Consider the following 16255-nt stretch of genomic DNA (forward strand, 5'->3'; position numbering starts at 1 on the left):
CGATCATGGCGTCCTGCAGTTTACAGCTCTGTCTTTAATGTCATTCCACTGCCTTTCTGTGGTCAAAAGGCGTCTATGAAAGTAAATGTTCCGCCTAATATTGTCAGAGAGGCTGTTCGGTGCCCCTGATACCCATGGAGTTCATAGACCACGAATAGCAGACCCCATGTCTTAGACGTCCTAGTTCAGGTGACATGGACTGGGCCTGACGCGCTGTTTGATGGGAGCCACCTTGTGGTGCTTCGGGTGATCAGATGAAGCAGCGGTACAAAACTGCTACCTTAATGGCAAATCACAAAACTCCACCTGACCACAGTTGTCCTTCTTAACAGCCAAGAGGCTTTTCGCCCTTTCAAAGCAAGGCCAAATTACCACCCAAGTTTCTCACTTCCCCAACACTAGAGTTCAGTTGAAAAGCCATGCTAGGCTGAAGTACACCCACATGTGGTCGCCCACATAGCAGACTGGACTCAGGCGGGTTGCAAACAAATACTACTTTACTTTTCTTGTCTCCAGTGACACACAAAGTTTTGGAGAATATCGAGTAGTTTAAACCAAAATAAATAATCTCTGATTTTGTAAGTAATGGCACATTGCACAAAAAACTTTTGACAATGTTCATAAAAAATAACACTTCGTACCAAAACACCTCTGGTGTGAAAACTCCAACTAAAGGAAAATTGAAAGGTTTTAGGAATCGTAAGAATACATAATTTCTTTAGTTAATAATGGAAAGATGGAATAGCAAAAAAGTTATCATAATGTGTGTTAGAAAACCCCACTCCCACACCGGAAGGGTGGTAGTGGGTCTTCCAGACATACACTGTGGTAGCTTGGCTCGAGTGGTCAGGGATCAGGCACCGTGCTAAGCATACGTCATACCCACACAATAACCATGCGTGCATCCGTTCCAAAAACGACACTACACCTTAAAAATTATACTGAAAATATATCTCTTTATCTTCTTTTCTCTTAGTTGCTGATTAAATAAATAATAATACAATCACAGTACACAAGGCTTTTCCTGTGGAAGGGTAGGTCAAATAAATAGCACTTCAACAATTCAATAAATAAGGTAGATCATAAATAAACAAGGCATAAATATAAGTGCATTACATAAAAGGCAATTAAATATTACGAGGCAATAAATACTGCGAGACAATAAATACTGTGCGACAATAAATACTGTGAAACATTAAATACTGTAAGGCAATAAATACTGTGAGGCAATAAATAGGATAAATACAATAAATACAGTGCTCTCAATAAATAATAAAAGCCAACAGTGACACTTGAAAATCAGTTCACATTCCTGAGGTACTATGGGATGATTTGACCCAATCCCAGCTTGTAGAGATTTGGATGGCCTGAGGGGAATACTCCCTGGCTTGGACAAGGCTGAGGCCTAAACTGAGGTAGATCAAGGGGGAATCTAGAGATCTGGCTCTCCCACACTACACAACCCCTCTGTATTAGTCTCAGCTCACCCCTGGCACTATCAAGCTGGTTCCAGCACCTCTCTAGCCTCTAGGATGGTCCCTTAGAGCTTCACAGGGCCTTAGGCGCCCTCTATTCCACTTACTGCCCTTTTTATGAAGTTCCGACGCCACTGGAGTCGTGTCGACGCCGTGAGGCGGTCCCGGTTCGATGTCGGCGGCCTCGGCGCAATGACAGTTCTTGACGACGCCGGTAGGCGGTTCCGGTTCGATGTCGGCGGCCTCGGCTCGATGTCGACCTCCGGTTCGATGACGTCGGGCAGTCTTGGCTTGATGTCGACTTCGGGCGGCTCCGGTTCGATGTCGGCGGCCTCGGCTCGATGTCGACTTCCGGCGGCTCCGGAGTGCGATCTCCACTCCCGACCTCCGGTGCTCCTTTCCTCAGGTTCCGGCGACTCCGGAGTGCGACCTCCACTCCCGACCTCCGGCACGATTCCCTTCAGGTTCCGGCGACTCCGGAGTGCGATCTCCACTCCCGACCTCCGGCACACTTCACCTCGGTCTCCGGCGACTCCGGAGGGCGGACTTCACTCCCCCGTCGACGCCGCACACTCGACCTCGGGTGACTTCCTCCTCGACCTCTGGTACTCTCCACGACCTCCGTCGGCGCCCTCTCTCGACCTCTGGCGGCTCCGGGTACGACGTCTGCTTTCCAGTCAGCGCCGCTTCTCCACCTCGGGCTCCAGGTCTCCAGGCTTCTCGACGTCGGACTTCAAGAAGTTACCAGTAACCAGGTCAGGAACTTGCTGGTCTTTACTTTTAAGGCCTGTTCCTGCTGTCCAGGTCCTTAAGATGGTTTTTCTTGCTTTCTCCCACACAGGGCTCTAGGCTGGGCTCAGTCAGTAGGGACTAGTATCAAGGGTGGGTTTATGGACCCCACTCCAGGCACAAGTTTCCACCCCTGCTGCCTCACTCCTTCCTCCTTCAGTTCTGTGCTCCTCTCTCTTCACCAGTCAGGTGCCAACTGCCAGCTCCAACTCCCAACCCTGACTTAGCTTCCCAACATTCTAAACCGCCTCCAACTGTCACAGGGTTCCAGAATGTTGCAGAAGGTTCTAGTAGGTTCCAGTGATGTCACAGGTGACAATGGGTGGCCTCCATTTTGTGCTCCAGGCCCTCAGACAGAAATTCCAGGGGTAGATAAAATGGCTCCCTGAATCTGCATCAATACTAAAAAGTCTGGTGGTTCCCAAAAAGGAAAAAATACTAACAGGGTTTGAGGCAAAAGTGGGACAAAATAAATAATGATGAGGAGGGACCACCCAAAGGGCTGACATGTCTAACACGCGTCCCCCCCCCAGCTGAAAGTGGGGAGAGCTACCCAACCCCTTGGGAGTTCTCATCACTAAGGCGGAAATACCTTGAGAGACCGTCTGCATTGGCGTGGTCCACTCCAGGCCGATGTTCCACCTGAAAATCCATTCCCTGTAGGGAGATAGACCACCTCAACAACTTGGGATTCTCCCCCTTCATCTGTATCAGCCAACGAAGGGGTCTGTGGTCGGTCTGAACTAGGAAGTGCGTGCCAAACAGGTATGGTCGCAACTTCTTCAGAGCCCATACCACTGCAAAGGCTTCACGCTCTATTGCACTCCACTTCTGTTCCCTGGGAAGTAGTCTCCGGGATAGGAAAACCACGGGTTGATCCAGACCCTCTTCATTGAGTTGCTATAATACTGCCCCAATGCCATGTTCTGATGCATCTGTCTGGACAATGAACTTCTTGGAAAAGTCTGGGGCCCTTAAGACCGGGGCCTCGCACATGGCTTTCTTCAGCTTGACGAAGGCCTGCTGACAAGCCTCCGTCCAGACTACCCGTCGAGGTTGCTTCTTGGACGTAAGCTCCGTGAGGGGGGCCACGATGGTACCGTACCCCTTCACGAAGCGGCGGTAGTATCCGGTGAGGCCCAAAAATGCTCGGACCTCAGTCTGAGTCTTGGGGGGTTCCCAGGCCATGATGGCCTCGATCTTCGCCTGGAGGGGTTGCACCGCTCCCCTACCCACCAAGTGTCCAAGGTACACTACCGACCCCTGCCCGATCTGGCACTTGCTGGCCTTGATCGTTAACCCAGCTTGTCTCAGGGCCTGGAGAACAGCTTGCAGGTGACGCAAGTGATCCTCCCAGCTGTTACTGAAGACGGCTATGTCATCCAGATAAGCAGCAGAGAAACTCTCCATTCCGGTGAGGATCTGGTTCACCAGATGCTGAAACGTGGCAGGTGCGTTCTTGAGCCCAAAGGGCATCACACAGAACTGGTAGTGGCCATTGGGCGTGGAGAAGGCTGACCTTTCCCTTGCTCCATCAGTCAAAGAGATCTGCCAGTACCCAGAAGTAAGGTCAAAGGTACTTAGATATTGGGCAGCTCCCAGCCGGTCAATCAATTCATCCGCCCTTGGGATCGGATGAGCATCAGTTTTGGTTACTGAATTCAGTCCCCGGTAGTCCACACAGAACCTCAGTTCCGGTTGGCCACCCGGTGGTGCGGCTTTTGGTACTAACACCACCGGACTGGACCAGGGGCTGCTAGAAGGTTCGATCACTCCTAGCTCCAGCATCTTAGTGACTTCACTGGTAATGCTGGCCTTCACCTTGTCTGACATCCGGTAGATCTTGGACTTCACAGGTGGGCTGTCTCCTGTGTCCACGTCATGGACGCACAGGTGAGTCCTACCCGGAACAAGGGAGAACAACGAAGAGTACTGTCCCAGGACCTGGCGGCAGTCCTCCTGCTGTTCAGGAGTTAGAGATGGGGAGAGGATCACTCCCTCCACCGACCCATCCTTCTCTTGAGACGCAAACAAATCGGGGAGAGGCTCGCTTTCCGCGTCCTCCGCTCTGTCAGTCACCATCATCAAAATGACTTCGGGCCTCTCGTGGTGGGGTTTGAGGCGGTTGGCATGCAGCACCCGTAGGGGCTGACGAGGGGTCTTAAGATCCACCAAGTAGGTAGCCTTACCCTTCTTCTCCAATACCTCAAAGGGTCCTGACCAGCGATCCTGGAGGGCGCTAAGCTCTCCTGGTTCGATCACCCACACCTTCTGGCCAGGCTCCAACTCCACCGGGTGAGCGTTGTGGTCATACCACGCCTTCATTACTGCTTGGCTGGCCTCCAAGTTGTCAGAAGCTTGCTTCCACAACTTAGCCATTTGGCTCCGGAAGGCCAGCATGTAGCTCACCACATCCTGGGGAAGCTTTCTGGGAGTTCTTTCCCATCCGTCTCTCACCAGGTTGAGAGGTCCACGTACAGGGTGCCCATACAAAAGCTCGAAGGGGCTGAAGCCCACTCCCTTCTGTGGCACTTCCCTGTAGGAAAACAATAGACAGGGTAGGAGGACGTCCCATTTCCTCCGCAGGCTTTCAGGCAGACTTCTGATCATGCCTTTCAAGGTTTTGTTAAACCTCTCCACCAGACCATTGGTCTGGGGGTGGTAAGGAGTTGTGAACCGGTAGGTCACTCCACACTCCTTCCACATGGCCCGCATGTACGCTGACATGAAGTTGGTCCCCCCGTCGGACACAACTTCCTTGGGAAAACCCACTCGGGTAAAGATTCCCATCAGGGCCCTAGCCACAACAGGTGCTGTTATGGTCCTCAGAGGTATTGCCTCTGGGTACCGTGTGGCATGATCCACCAGAACCAGGATAAACCTGTGACCAGCTGACGTAGGCGGATCTAATGGACCCACAATGTCGATGCCCACCCTTTCAAAGGGGGTGCTAACGACAGGAAGTGGTTCCAGGGGAGCTTTCAGCTTCACCCCTGTTTTCCCACTGGCTTGGCAAGACACACATGTCCGGCAGTAGGTATCGGACGACACTTTCATTTGAGGCCAATAAAAGTGGGGGACAAGACGGGTGAAGGTCTTGTCTTGCCCCAGGTGTCCTGCCAATGGGATCTCGTGAGCCAACTCCAGAAGGAAGGCTCGATAACGTTGAGGAACTACCAAGGCTCGTGACGATCCATGTAGGGGTGCCTTGGGTTCACTGTAGAGGAGGCCATCCTCCCAGTAAACACTGTAGTTCCCTTCAACGTTCCCTGCTGCCTGGGCTTCGGCCTGTCGCCTCAGTCCCTCAAGGGTAGGGCACTCCCTCTGGCCCTGGCAGAATTCCTCCCTGGACGGGCCTCCCTCCACGTGCCACTCGGCCGGGATGGGTAGGTCCTCCAGTTCGGTGACATCCCCCACCGCAGACTCCTGGTCCACCACCTCTGGTGGCCTATCCGTCCTACGGGGTGCGGACGCCGAGGCAGGCTCCTCCTGTCCTCGGTTCTTCCCTTGACTGGCAGCTGGCTGGGCCTTTGTTCCAGGCTCCAGCCGAAACGAACTCCCTCTCCGGGTAGTCGCGGACCTTGTGCTCACACAGGCCCAGTCAGGTGTACCCAGCATCTCAGTGTGAGTCCGGTATTCCACCTCCTTCCAAGCATTATGCTCCATGTCATTCCCCAGCAGACAATCGACTGGCACGGCAGGGCTTACGGCAACTCGAAGTGAACCTGCAACCCCTTCCCATTCAAAGGGAACCTCGGCCACCGGATAGTGGCCTGTTCTGCCGTCAGCCATCGCGGCTGGGTGGAGTACATCGGGAATTACCTGCTCTGGAGACACCAGTTGGCTACGTACCATAGTCATACTGGCTCCTGTGTCTCTCAGAGCCTCCCCCCTTTGGCCGTTGATGGTGACCCACTGCCCATACTTTACGGTATTTGCGGGCACCTGGATCTTAGGAACCATCTCCCGTTCTCCCAGGGACACTAAAGTGACACCCGCCCACTCCCTTCCCTTAATTAAAGGCATCTCCTCCCCGAGCACTACACTAGCTACTCCGGGGGTCTTTCCTCCAATGGGAGGGGGTGGTCGTTTTGGGCACTTCGCATCTCCCTTATAGTGTCCAACGCCACCGCACTCGAAGCAATGGACAACCCTTGGCTGCTGACTCTGGCCAGGATTAGGGTTTCTGGGTTGGTTAGCCCTAGGGGTGAATCCTGTTCCCTTACCTTGGAAATTATTTTGGGGGCCTTTGGAGAACTCCTTTTTCTTTTCCCCTCCCTCTTTCTTCTGGGGGGCGCCCTGTCCGGCCTTTTGAGTATCCCCTCCAGTCCCCCTTGTGGACACCCGGGTACTAGCCCAAATGTCCGCCTCCTCAGCAAGCTTCCGGGAATTGGTCAGCTTGCTATCCACCAGGTGTTGACGCAGTTCAGGGAAACATTTTTCGAGCAGGTGTTTCTTCAATACTAAATCAAACAACCCCTCGTAGTTCCTTACTTCACTGCCCTGAATCCAACCCTCTAATGCCTTCTTTGCATAATCCAGGAAGTCCACTCAATTCTGTGTGCCCAGTTTGTGGCTACCCCGGAACTTCTGTCTGTATTTCTCGGGTGTTAGTCCAAACTTTCATATGAGCGCCACTTTCATGGTGGGGTAGTGGGTCTGCTCATCCTGCTCTAGGGCCAATAATGCATCCCTACCAGCTGGAGGCATGTACCTGTACAATCCCCCTCCCCAGTACTTCTCTGGAACCCCATGGGCCCTTAATGAGACCTCATAGGCCGCTAGCCACTTGGCAATATCGTCGCCCACACCATAGCTAGCCACTATGTCTTTCGGCAAATAGGGTTTGGGTTCCCTGGTGAACTCTCTTTCTTCGCTGCCACCATTAGGAATAGGGTGTGCCCCGGCTCTTAGGATCTGAAGATCTATCTCTTTCAGCCTTAGCTCATGAGCCATCCTCTGTTCCTCCTTCTCTTTCTCCAGCCTTGCTAAGTCCCATGTGAGCTGTCTTTTCTCCCTCCGGTCTGTTAACTCCACTTCAGACAAGCCACCGCTAGAGGCACTGCTGCCCTTCCTAGAAAGTGTCCTGGGCCCCGCTAACAGGTTCCCCACCTCAGGTTTGTACAAACCAGCTCCCTCACTGTCGGGTTCTCTATCCCTGTCCTCCTCCTCAGCCTTGCTTTCTCGTCCTGCCTCCCCCCAAGCCCTTAAGCTGGTTTGGAGTGCACCCTTCTTTGCTCCTGGGGGACAATACACCCCCTCCCGCTGACAAAACTCCCTGAGTTGGGCCACAGTATAGGTTTCCAGGTCTTCTAGCACAAACTCCATTTTGCCCACTCAGGTCAGAGGACAGTTATTTGCAGAAGCTATGCAGGGGGGTACCTTATATAATACCTCCTCCCACCACCAGAGTAAATTTGGAAAAAACAAAAACTCACAATTAGGAAGGCCGCTTGAAGAAAACTCCCGGTGTAGGCCTATGGACTACCCACAGTTATTGTCGAGTATACGTAGGCACAGCTCTATCCCACCACTGAACACCAATTATGTTAGAAAACCCCACTCCCACACCGGAAGGGTGGTAGTGGGTCTTCCAGACATACACTGTGGTAGCTTGGCTCGAGTGGTCAGGGATCAGGCACCGTGCTAAGCATACGTCATACCCACACAATAACCATGCGTGCATCCGTTCCAAAAACGACACTACACCTTAAAAATTATACTGAAAATATATCTCTTTATCTTCTTTTCTCTTAGTTGCTGATTAAATAAATAATAATACAATCACAGTACACAAGGCTTTTCCTGTGGAAGGGTAGGTCAAATAAATAGCACTTCAACAATTCAATAAATAAGGTAGATCATAAATAAACAAGGCATAAATATAAGTGCATTACATAAAAGGCAATTAAATATTACGAGGCAATAAATACTGCGAGACAATAAATACTGTGCGACAATAAATACTGTGAAACATTAAATACTGTAAGGCAATAAATACTGTGAGGCAATAAATAGGATAAATACAATAAATACAGTGCTCTCAATAAATAATAAAAGCCAACAGTGACACTTGAAAATCAGTTCACATTCCTGAGGTACTATGGGATGATTTGACCCAATCCCAGCTTGTAGAGATTTGGATGGCCTGAGGGGAATACTCCCTGGCTTGGACAAGGCTGAGGCCTAAACTGAGGTAGATCAAGGGGGAATCTAGAGATCTGGCTCTCCCACACTACACAACCCCTCTGTATTAGTCTCAGCTCACCCCTGGCACTATCAAGCTGGTTCCATCACCTCTCTAGCCTCTAGGATGGTCTCTTAGGGCTTCACAGGGCCTTAGGCGCCCTCTATTCCACTTACTGCCCTTTTTATGAAGTTCCGACGCCGCTGGAGTCGTGTCGACGCCGTGAGGCGGTCCCGGTTCGATGTCGGCGGCCTCGGCGCAATGACAGTTCTTGACGACGCCGGTAGGCGGTTCCGGTTCGATGTCGGCGGCCTCGGCTCGATGTCGACCTCCGGTTCGATGACGTCGGGCAGTCTTGGCTTGATGTCGACTTCGGGCGGCTCCGGTTCGATGTCGGCGGCCTCGGCTCGATGTTGACTTCCGGCGGCTCCGGAGTGCGATCTCCACTCCCGACCTCCGGTGCTCCTTTCCTCAGGTTCCGGCGACTCCGGAGTGCGACCTCCACTCCCGACCTCCGGCACGATTCCCTTCAGGTTCCGGCGACTCCGGAGTGCGATCACCACTCCCGACCTCCGGCACACTTCACCTCGGTCTCCGGCGACTCCGGAGGGCGGACTTCACTCCCCCGTCGACGCCGCACACTCGACCTCGGGTGACTTCCTCCTCGACCTCTGGTACTCTCCACGACCTCCGTCGGCACCCTCTCTCGACCTCTGGCGGCTCCGGGTACGACGTCTGCTTTCCAGTCAGCGCCGCTTCTCCACCTCGGGCTCCAGGTCTCCAGGCTTCTCGACGTCGGACTTCAAGAAGTTACCAGTAACCAGGTCAGGAACTTGCTGGTCTTTACTTTTAAGGCCTGTTCCTGCTGTCCAGGTCCTTAAGATGGTTTTTCTTGCTTTCTCCCACACAGGGCTCTAGGCTGGGCTCAGTCAGTAGGGACTAGTATCAAGGGTGGGTTTATGGACCCCACTCCAGGCACAAGTTTCCACCCCTGCTGCCTCACTCCTTCCTCCTTCAGTTCTGTGCTCCTCTCTCTTCACCAGTCAGGTGCCAACTGCCAGCTCCAACTGCCAACCCTGACTTAGCTTCCCAACATTCTAAACCGCCTCCAACTGTCACAGGGTTCCAGAATGTTGCAGAAGGTTCTAGTAGGTTCCAGTGACGTCACAGGTGACAATGGGTGGCCTCCATTTTGTGCTCCAGGCCCTCAGACAGAAATTCCAGGGGTAGATAAAATGGCTCCCTGAATCTGCATCAATACTAAAAAGTCTGGTGGTTCCCAAAAAGGAAAAAATACTTACAGGGTTTGAGGCAAAAGTGGGACAAAATAAATAATGATGAGGAGGGACCACCCAAAGGGCTGACAGGTCTAACAATGTGTATCTGTAAAGAACACCTTCACCTAAAGAGACATCCTGGCACTGTTTGATGGATGTTTGTTTCCCAATTCAGTGGTACTCAGTTTAATGATCTTGTAAGGATGAAAGGTCCTGTGGCATATCCTCAAGTGGATGCATTAGTCAGCAGCCAAAAGACACAGGTGTTGGGACAAGAATGACCCCTGATAGTGTTCAGTCGTGCTCCCTGGCCGACTTGTGTAAAGCTCTGCAGCTACGAACTAAACCCATATATATATATGTGCGTGTGCATGTGTGTGCGCGTGTGTGTGTGTGTGTGTGTGTGTGTGTGTGTGTGTGTGTGCGTGTGTGTGTGTTTTTGTTTGTTTGTGTGTGTGTGTTTTTGTTTGTTTGTGTGTGTGTTTTTGTTTGTGTGTGTGTGTGTGTGTTTTTGTTTGTTTGTTTGTAGGATGCATGCAGCATGAGTTTCTGAATGAATCAGAGAGGGACGCCTGGGGTTTCTATGTTGGAAACCCTGACATGTCCATGCGCACAAGATGGAGGCGAGGTTAATTTCTTAGTGGAAGTGTATTGCTGACATTCTTGAGACTGGAGGGAGGGGACCCAGACACACAAGTGAGGAAAGAGGAGACAGGCTTACACTTAGTAAGTCTCTAAGCTCATTTTTCTGCGAAGAACTGCTGACATGTCTTCCTGGGGAATATAGTTTACAACAACTCATATCACTATCACACATGTATTACCAAGCAAGCACTACACAGGATACACTTACAACGCAGTCCCATCCATACATATTATTTTTGCCACAGCCACCTATACCACAGATTATTACTTTGCATACTGCTATCCTTCCCTGTAGCCTAAAAACTCCTTACTACCCCATAACGCGACTCTTAACTGAACCCTAACAACTTAACACTACTTTCCCTGAATTCTAAAAACTCCTATCCAGTGCGTTGTATTACGTAGAATGCATTTGTTGCAACTTACTTCATTGAAGATGTTGACGCAAATGCGTTTGAAACTCTGTTCCATGGTAATGAATTCGTTCTAAGTGTAAAACCTTCCTGAGTTCCTCCATTTGGTGCAGGGTGAAACTGCAGTCTCTGTTCAGAATGTAAAGAGTCCTTTAGAGTCTAACCTTTTTAGGTCGAGCATCAGCGCGCATGCGTTGTCTGCAAGACCTTCAGTAATCACTCTACGGAGTGTATTCTCTGGCATTCTGGAATGCTTCTCGCAATTGGTTAATTTGCGTGTAGTTTTTTGTTTCCTCTCGCCTTACTCTTTAGCGCTCTGATACATAATTTCCGGTTTTTCGTGAGGAGCACAGGCCACTTACAGTTCCCTTACACTAGTAAGTGTTATTTGGGGACTACTTTTTTATTTAATTTAATGCTAGTGTGTGAAATGATATATTATATAGAAAGATACAATGGTTCTTAATGGCCTATGATGGTCCAGAACAGAGAGGAACCCTAAAGAGGGCAAGTAATTTAGTATAGGTACAAAGACTCATAGGAGAGAGCGATAATTAATATAGAGGAAGGGGACACGAAAGTCAAATTATGACAGTTATTTATTATACATAAGAAGAATTCAAAGTGCTCACATATTCAGTGACAATAAGCGTGACGTGAAAGGTGAGGGTGAACTTAAAAGAGAACATCGCATTGGCAACAGTAGAGAACCACTTTTTTGTTAAATTAGTATAAAGGGTTCAAGTTGCAAGAGGTCGACGACGTTTCGAACTCAGTTATTCGAGTTCATCTTCAGGACAAATAGTGAGCATATGAAATCTAAAATTGAAGAATGCAGAAATAAAAATAAATATAAGTAACTCATAGTGTAGTCCCTGAAATATATATAGAGCATCACAATCATTTAAATGTGTGGTACATAATCCTCTCCCAAAAAGTGATGCAACAAGTACACGTTTAAAGTAAATAGTTTAGGGGAAGTAACAAATGCAGAATAAATCAATCATGAACAAGGGTAAACATTTAAATGTGGTATTGCAAAAATTACACTTGACACATTGTTACATTTTTGACTAAACCATCTAGGACGTAAGGGAACAAGGTTAACTAGATAGGGGGAAACCATAGTCTAAATGTCACTAGCAATTGGTCTATACTAATTACCATCTGTGGAACGGGAGCCTAAGGGAGCGCGGGGGCAGTAAAAACACTTACTTAGCATATGTGAGGGTGAATCACTGAGAGCTGTAGTCAATTAGCGTCTCATCAAGGGTGAAAACACGTCAATGAGGACCTCGATGGAATCCGGAGCTCTGGGGGGAAGGGGTAATTGATGTAAAAAACTAGTACAGCAATTAGCGTGAAAGGCTACTTGAGTTAGCCAGGGTTTTTAAGAGACTTACTTGAAAAACGGCCGTGTCCAGAGACATCAAATTAAGAATGGTGTTCCGGTGCCAGGAATTGAATCTGTAAGGGAGGGGGAGTGATTAGGATCAAGCGGGCAATTGGAGCCGCGATGAGGGAGAGAGGAAGAGTAGAGACTTACTTACTCTTTGAAACCGGCACAAAATCCAATAAATGGGAGTCTAAGGCGGGGCGGAGCGGTTCCTGTTCGCGTGCTACTCGCGCTGCGACTGGGAAGGGAGCCGGGTGCGCTTGGTATTTGAAATAGAGGGTTGCTATTGGTTACGCTAAGAAGCATCAGCTGCATGCGGTTGCACACGTGTAATCGGCAGTAGTAGGCTAGGGACATGCCTGATTACAACAGCTAAAAGACGGGCATGCAAGTGGCTGCAGAAGCGGCACGTGTGTGTAATCTGCACAGAAATAAACGGAGTTAAACACGAGAGTGTGTGAAATGAGGAATTTAATATTCATGAATTTCAGTCTTCTAACAACTGTTTTTTTTTTATTTTGTAGAGCAGAGCAAAGGACATGACAACATTATAGTAAAGTTGATCGTCAGGAATAAAAATAAAAAAAAAATCGACAATTTACACTGATATACATTCTTATTCAATTGTCATCTGAAACCCATGGAGAATAAATAGACATACCAATTACTCTAAATACTTTAAAAGACACAACGGGCAGTCCGGCAATCCCATATAATCATTTAAAACTACCTCATCATTTAGCTGTCAGACCCAGAAAACAATTTTCTCCTAAAGTGCTAAGGTGCTTTAAATTCAAACTGCCTCTAGTTTACACTGTTTACATTAAAGTGCAATGAGTTGAGGGAATCTAAATTGATATTGTTGTTTTCCAAATACAAGAAAAGCTTCCAGACAGTTATAACTTTTTTTTTTTTAAATTTGTTTTTTTGGGGGGAAAACAACATTAAGGTACAATTGCTCCTTTCCTCAGATATAGGACCATAAAGTGAAATGTGCATAATTACCAACGTGCAGTCGTACTTTCCCTTCAATATAAGGACATAAAGTGCAATGTGCTAAAGTGCTAAATTTGTGTCCCAATTATCAAAGAACCTCCAAACCGCTGTAAACCTTTTTGTTGCCCCGACCCGCTTAGCATAAGCTTCTTCAAACCTCCTTATCCTTTGTATTTTGTTCAGCCATTTAGGATAGGATGGTACCTCTTCAGATCTCCAATTTTGGAGAATTAAAGAACGAGCTACAATAGAGCAGATTGCAATATACGCCTCGTCTACTTTGGTCAGATCTGACCTTACTTTAGTAAAACCGAAAAGTGCTACTTCAGCCTCAGGGTCGAGCTTCTTTTTAATTACCTGGCATATTGCTGAGAAGATCTTGCGCCAAAAAACTTAAAGCTTTGGACACGTATAGAATATATGTAACCAGTCTCCCTCACCTTGGGACTGGCACCGAAAACATTTATTGTCCACTTCAGCATGACGTTTATTTAACGTTTTCGGGGTGTAATAGGCCAGCCACTGCGACAAGAAGGCCATTCTTTTAAAATTAGCTGCTCTCAAGGCCTTGCTTCCTACCTTGGATATTGACTGCCATTCCTGGGGAGAGAAGGCGCAGTTGGTTTCCCAACTTACTTTTCCCAGAAATTCCTCAACCAGGGGAGGAGCCTTGCGTTTTATCAACAGAGAGTACCAATTTCCTGCCCCCTTTAGTTTTGCTGTATATAAAGCGTTACCCTGATTGGTTGGCACACCACTTGACAATAGATTATATTTTTTTAATAAAATGTGCGATCTGCAAGTACTCCAAAAACCCCGGCCTGTTTCGATTGCCAAATCTACTTTGAACCTCATGCCAGGAGATCACTGTCTTAGAAATTAAGAAATGGCCCAGGTCTCAAAGCCACTGTCCTTCCATCTTTTAAGCCGGCTGGAATGAATTTGCAAAAGTTTTACATTCCTCTAGCTTAAAAAAAATAAACCCTGAGGAGTCTGCTTGCTTAAAAAAAAAGACTGCAATCTTTCGGAGTAGTCATGAATTGTCCTATAACGGGACTTTTTAGGTAGTTTGGAGGTTTTTAAAAAGATTGGGATTTGTGTGCCGGACTCACGAATCATCCTTTCAAGAAAAAATATGTCAAGCCGACCATTAGGTTCCAGTAGACGTGCTGTAAGGTCTAAAATAGCTGCCTCATAATAAGTTCGGATATTTGGTATGGCTAAACCCCCTTGATTTATTTCCAGCTGTAATATGGGCAAATTAACCCTGGAGGCCTTCTTATTCCACACAAATTCCCTGAACATTGAGTCCATTTCTTTACAATATTTGGAATTAACTTTCAAGGGTACGTTTATAAAAAGAAATATTAATAGGGGAAGGATAGACTTTTTTAAAGTGCTACATGGCCAATCTGATTTAAAGGTAGAAGGGTCCTCTTATCCATTAGGGTTTTAATTTTATTCCGCATGGCTAAATAATTCAGACTAAATAATTGTTCTACTTGATTGGAAACGTAGACACCCAGATATCTGATTGGTTCTCCTTTCAGTGCCTTGATTTTTAGATTAGAGGGGGAAAAGTTGCAATCAGCGTATAATATAAAAATCTCAGTTTTATTTTGGTTTATTTTGTATCCCCCTATTTGTTCAAATTTACTAAATCCTTCCAAAACGTGTTCCAAATTCTGTTTGTCAGGGCATAAATACATAATTATGTTTTCCGCCCAAAGTTTCAATTTGGCCATCCCTTCAATTGGAGCTCTAATCTGGGGGTTTCCGTGGATTCTTATAGCCAAGGGTTCGATTAAAAAAGTGAACAGTATAGGCGACATCGGACAGCCTTGTCTACTTTCACGATTTATATCCACTACCCCTATTGAGTCCCCGTTTACTATAAAACGGGCTTGGGCACCTTGATAAATATTTCTCAACATGCTTCAAATTTGGACCGGGATGCCGAATTTTCCAAAACCATAAAAAAGTGCATCCCAATTGACCAAGTTGAACGCCTTTTCTACGTCGACCATCGTAATAAGGGTTGGAATTTTATTAATAGTCGCGTAGTCATGAGCTTGAATTAAAAACCCGGTATTGGTGGACATAGACCGTCGTGCAACAAATCCGGTCTGATCACAGTGGATTAGTGCCTGTGCGATGGGGGTAAAACGTTGTGCCCAGACTTTCATTAATATTTTAAACTCTGCATTAAGAAGACTGATTGGCCTGTATGAATTGATATCCTTACCGTTTTTCCCCTTTTTAACAAAGCTGACCAGTATAGACTCCTTGAAACTTGGAGGAACACTGCCTCCCTGTTTGATATTATTAAACAGTTTCTCCAAGAAGGGGGTCAGATCCTTGGGAAAGGTTTTATAAAATTCAATTGGGAGCCCGTCGGCTCCACAGGCTTTTGCCCCTGCAATAGACTTTACCACGTTTATAGTTTCTTGTTTAGAAATGTCAAGCTGGAGCTGTTCCGCTAATGGCCCTGAAAGAGTGGCAAGATTTACCTCCTCAAAGTAATTGCTAATTTAATCCACTCCTGCTTCATATCTGGTAGTGTATAGCTGCGAGTAGTGCTCTAAGAAAACTTGGGCTATGCCTTCTTTAATTAGAGAGGCTCTGGTTTTGGGGTCAATAATTTCAGAAATCATGGCTGCTTCCTGTTTAGTTTTGGTTGTTCCTGCAAACATTTTACCCACCATTTGACTCTCCTCATACACTCGCTGTTGATATGTTCTGGAGCTGGCTATCTCTTCAATTGTAAAAAAAACTCCTTCAATTCATACTTTGCACTTTCTAGCTGAACTCTGGCGACCCCCGTCCCAACGGGCTGAGTAGTTCTTATTTTCGTGGCATTTTCTACTGCCGCCGGAGTTTAATGATTTTTTTCTCTCCTTTGTTTAGCTTGAGCAGTTGCGAGTGCAATCATCTGCCCACGAAAGGCGGCCTTAAATCCACCCCAAACTAAAAAGATTTCTGTCGTATTATCATTTATCTTGAAGAATTCTGCTATCCACTCTTTTGTATCGGCCACCCATTGAAGGTCCTGCAGGAGGAGACGATACATCTGCCAC

The 16255-nt window shown here is 47.7% G+C and overlaps 1 long non-coding RNA gene across 1 annotated transcript; it reads right to left on the reverse strand.

Moving 5' to 3' along the window:
- Positions 1-11367: 11367 nt before the first annotated feature.
- Positions 11368-12435, reverse strand: LOC146869041 (uncharacterized). Its single transcript, XR_014981329.1, has 4 exons — positions 12337-12435; positions 12190-12253; positions 12002-12099; positions 11368-11605 (listed from the first exon to the last, which is right to left on the reverse strand). It is a non-coding gene; the product is annotated as an uncharacterized LOC146869041 (long non-coding RNA).
- Between the last annotated feature and the right edge of the window lie 3820 nt (positions 12436-16255).

The sequence above is a fragment of the Triturus cristatus genome, chromosome 1_1, assembly GCF_964204655.1.
Source record: "Triturus cristatus chromosome 1_1, aTriCri1.1, whole genome shotgun sequence".
NCBI classification, from domain to species: Eukaryota; Metazoa; Chordata; class Amphibia; order Caudata; family Salamandridae; genus Triturus; species Triturus cristatus.